Source organism: Macrobrachium nipponense, chromosome 2 (genome assembly GCF_015104395.2).
Source record: "Macrobrachium nipponense isolate FS-2020 chromosome 2, ASM1510439v2, whole genome shotgun sequence".
Lineage (NCBI taxonomy): Eukaryota > Metazoa > Arthropoda > Malacostraca > Decapoda > Palaemonidae > Macrobrachium > Macrobrachium nipponense.
In genome coordinates, this window is record NC_087201.1 from 126,958,892 (window position 1) to 126,964,098 (window position 5,207).

The window sequence follows — 5,207 nt, forward strand, 5'->3', positions numbered from 1 at the left end:
TCTCCAATCATAGAAAATGTGAATTTTTTTTTTATTGAAGGTGTATTCCATTTATGTCTCCAATGTTCCAGGTTATACTCATTATTATTATATTATTATTATTATTATTATTATTTATTTATTTATTTATTTTTTTTTTTTGCTCTATCACAGTCCTCCAATTCGACTGGTTGGTATTTATAGTGTGGGGTTCCGGGTTGCATCCTGCCTCCTTAGGAGTCCATCACTTTTCTTACTATGTGTGCCGTTTCTAGGATCACACTCTTCTGCATGAGGCCCGGAGCTACTTCAGCCTCTAGTTTTTCTAGATTCCTTTTCAGGGATCTTGGGATCGTGCCTAGTTCTCCTATGATTATGGGTACGATTTCCACTGGCATATCCCATATCCTTCTTATTTCTATTTTCAGATCTTGATACTTATCCATTTTTTCCCTCTCTTTCTCTTCAACTCTGGTGTCCCATGGTATTGCGACATCAATGAGTGATACTTTCTTCTTGACTTTGTCAATCAACGTCACGTCTGGTCTGTTTGCACGTATCATCCTATCCGTCCTGATACCATAGTCCCAGAGGATCTTTGCCTGATCGTTTTCTATCACTCCCTCAGGTTGGTGCTCGTACCACTTATTACTGCAAGGTAGCTGATGTTTCTTGCACAGGCTCCAGTGGAGGGCTTTTGCCACTGAATCATGCCTCTTTTTGTACCGGTTCTGTGCAAGTGCCGGGCATTCGCTTGCTATGTGGTTTATGGTTTCATTTTTCGTATTGCACTTCCTACATATGGGAGAGATGTTATTTCCGTCTATCGTTCTTTGAACATATCTGGTTCTTAGGGCCTGATCTTGTGCCGCTGTTATCATTCCTTCAGTTTCCTTCTTTAGCTCTCCCCTCTGTAGCCATTGCCATGTGTCGTCGCTGGCTAGTTCTTTAGTCTGTCTCATGTATTGTCCGTGCATTGGTTTGTTGTGCCAGTCCTCTGTTCTGTCTGTCATTCTCCTGTCTCTGTATATTTGTGGGTCTTCGTCTACTTTTATTAGTCCTTCTTCCCATGCACTCTTTAGCCACTCGTCTTCACTGGTTTTCAGATATTGCCCCAGTGCTCTGTTCTCGGTGTTGACGCAGTCCTCTATACTTAGTAGTCCTCTCCCTCCTTCCTTTCGTGTTATGTATAGTCTGTCCGTATTTGCTCTTGGGTGTAGTGCTTTGTGTATTGTCATATGTTTCCTGGTTTTCTGATCTATGATGCAGAGTTCTGCCTTCGTCCATTCCACTATTTCTGCGCTGTATCTGATTACTGGCACTGCCCATGTGTTTATTGCTTTTATCATATTTCCGGCGTTGAGTTTTGACTTGAGTATCGCCTTGAGTCTCTGCATGTATTCTTTCCTGATCGTGTCCTTCATCTCTTGGTGTTTTATATCCCCTCCTTCCATTATTCCCAGGTATTTGTATCCTGTCTCATCTATGTGTTTGATGTTGCTCCCATCTGGTAGCTTTATCCCTTCAGTTCTCGTTACTTTGCCTTTTTGTATGTTGACTAAGGCGCATTTTTCTATTCCAAACTCCATCCTGATGTCCCCAGATACAATCCTTACAGTCTGGATTAGGGTATCTATTTCCTTGATGCTCTTACCATACAGCTTGATGTCGTCCATGAACATCAGATGGTTGATTCTGTTGCCTCTTTTCTTGAGTTGGTACCCGGCATCCATCTTCTGTAGTACTTTTGTCATTATTATTATTATTATTATTATTATTATTATTATTGTAAAGAAAACGGCAGCATTAGTCGAACTGATGTTATGCAGAATCTTTTCAACTGTACACAATTCTTTTCTCCTCAGTGGTAATGTTAGACAAAAGCTGACATGTTCACGAGGTAGAGAGAATACAGAAGCTAGAGATTCAGCTGTGTAACTGAAAATTAAGTAAAAGCGGAGAGCCAATTCCGTAGAGTTACTCAACAAGCGGCTTCCGTTGATGAATTCCTATTATTATTATTATTATTATTATTATTATTATTATTATTATTATTATTATTATTATTATTATTATTATTATTGCGTGCTGACGCTAATTAAACTTTCGAAATATAATACACTCACAAATTTCCATAGAAAGAGCGAGGATCTTCTTCAGTATAAACGCTTCCTCGATGGAACGATATTTTAGGTTACCTTTTCATTTATTCATTTTCGTTCCATGAACATAAAAAAAACCTCCCTTCAGTATCACATTAAATATTATACTGAAAGCGTTCAAGGGTCACATGAATGATTGCGATATTTCCACTAACCGGAACAAATAGCAGAGAAGGATAGTTGCACAGGTAAAATGAAACATCACCGTGGCTTGTGTGGCTAATCTTCCAGTCAAGGATTCCAGTACTAAAGCCGAATACAGGAGGAGGAGGAAGGGGCTGGCCGTTGAGTGTAGGATTACAGTCGTAACGTTACCACTAGTCTTGCAACTATCAACAAAAATTAGTGGTTTGGTACAACAGCCAAGGTGTCTCGATGAATCCCAAAATCCAATGAATTAAACAATAAATTAATAGCTTTCGGTTTATTTAACATTTCGAATGATATAGTAACGTTTCCTTTATAAAATGTTTTAGTTGTTACTTTGGATCATGTCCCATAAAGGACACACACATATATATATTAATAATAAGATATATATATATATAATATATTATATTATATATATCATATATGTATATATATATATATATATATATATATATTTATATGTGTGTGTGTGTGTGTTGAATTTTAATGATAGGGTGCATCTCGTATCTACGAATACTTCAGGCAGAGTTGGTGGTGGATTTCTGCTCGTTTAAGGAGGCTGATATAACCGTTAATACTTTCCTTGATGGGACATGATCAAAAGTAAACTCAAACATTTTATAAAGGAAATGTTACTAGATAATTCGAGATGTTAAATAAACCGAAAGCTATTAATTTACTGTTTAATTCATTGGCTTTCAGGATTCGAGACACCTTGCTCGTTGTACCAAACCACTAATTTTTGTTGATAGTTTAGAGACTTTGTGGTAAAGTTAGGACTGTAATCCTCATCTATTTAACATCCACCTTTTGATACTTAAGACTTCTCTTTCTGTCCCTTTTTCGAATTCAGGGCGATGATGGAGCAATCAGTACACGTTCCTTCACACACGTCACGTTTCTGTTGAGCAAAAAGTGAATTACCTATCTGATAGAATGTGGACTGAAGTTAGTATCAGCTGAGAGAGAGAGAGAGAGAGAAAGAGAGAGAGAGAGAGACCAGCGTATGATTATGATGAGAGGGCTTTGCTGAGGTAATCTTCACTCCACCGCGGCATGGAGCCGTTCAGTATATATTTACCATCTTTCCTATCTTTTACTTGTCGCTTGTATTTTTAGTTAGCGGCAAGTCTTCCAGTCAACATTAGAGTTGGTTAATATGTCCAAAAGTTATCTGCACTGTATGTTTTTATCTATCTCTCTGTCTATATATTACTTAAGAAAGGGTGGCAACAGGTGCTACCATTCTGTTGCTGCGAAACATACCAGGTACAAGGTTAATAACTATGTGCCTCTGACATCACGCAGATAGCATCGCAGACGGTCTGTCGATGGTATCCGGCGTTCAGTGCTGATAACTTTTGGACATACTAACCAACTCTAATATTGACTGGAAGACTTGCCGCTGACTTAAAAATGCAAGTGACAAGTAAATGATAAGAAACATAGTAAATATATATTGAACGGCTCCATTCCGGTGGAGTGAAGACTACCTCAGCAAAGCCCTCTCATCATAACCATATGCTGGTATCTCTCTCTCTCTCTCTCTCTCGGTTGATACTAACTTCAGTCTACAGTCTATCAGATAGGTAATTCACGTTTTTGCTCAACAGAAACTTGATGTGTGTGACGGAACGTGTACTGATTGCTCCATCTCGCCCTGAATTCGAACAAGGGACAGAAAGAGAAAGAGGACAGAAAGAGTCGTAAGTATCAAAAGGTGGATTTTAAATAGATGATGATGACAGCACTTGATCATGTATCTGATACAAACAACGAAGCCCAAGTAAAATTTAGTTATAACTAGGAAAAGGAATGAGATTCCAGGACATGAGGAAGGAGAATTGTTGGTTAATGGTATTTTTTTTTTACGGCATGACAAAAAATCAACGATCCAGAAATACAAAAGCAATCCAGGGAATTCCTGCCTCTGCAACCCATAAAACCAGCAATCGTAGTCGTCACGACACCAACAGCCCTTCCACGCTGACGTTCCTAACATCAGTAAAGAAAAATAACCCACTCTGCCCAATGATGCCTGAAAAGAAAAGAAATAAGAGCAAAGATTATGAGAATGCCAAAAGATACGACTACTCTTCTCTTCGATGGAAACGTACCCCGAAATCTGAAAATAAACATCGACAAATGAGATCCTTACGATGTAACAATTTGCCCATTTGCCGTTAAGTATTAGATATTAGACGCGTTCTCTGCCGAAGTTACTCCCGCCACACAATTTTAGTGTTAATGATATCGAAAAATATTACAAATTCCTGACCATTTCCTTTGTTTGCGAGGAGCGGTCGTTGTTATGTAAATCTCCGAAAGCTTTTCGTTTATTTTTCATACGAGTTCGACGCAACTTTTCCTTTCGGGTTTATTAAAGCGTTTTTTCGAATATGATAGGTAGAATGAAGACACCGGAACAATACTGGGACGAGGGTTATTTAGCGGTTAACCTAGAATTCAGATGCTGTTACGTGTCTTTTCACTTGATGCGTATTATGCAAAAAAAACAAGACAGAAAGAAAAAAATGCAAATCAGAGAGGATGTAGTAAATTTAAAGACACAGATAACGATTAAATTTAGTTACTTCAAATTACAATTATTGTTGAGTGCCGTTTCTCTGCCCTGAGAGTATCACCCATGGCATCTCAGAGTGTATGCACCATTTCCTCTCCACCGAAATTCATTTCACCAAACATGAGTGACCTACGGTTATGAAAATAGCTTTTGAAATAATCAATTTATCCTGGGAAATTAATTTGATATTAAATTTAAGGTAATTAGTGAGAAATTCAGCTAGCCTCATAAAAAAACTAGCTTCGTGTAATTACGTTAATTTCGTAAGTGACAATGAATAATTAAGTATAGAATACATTTCAATTACGTAAGAAATTTTCTTAAAAAGAATG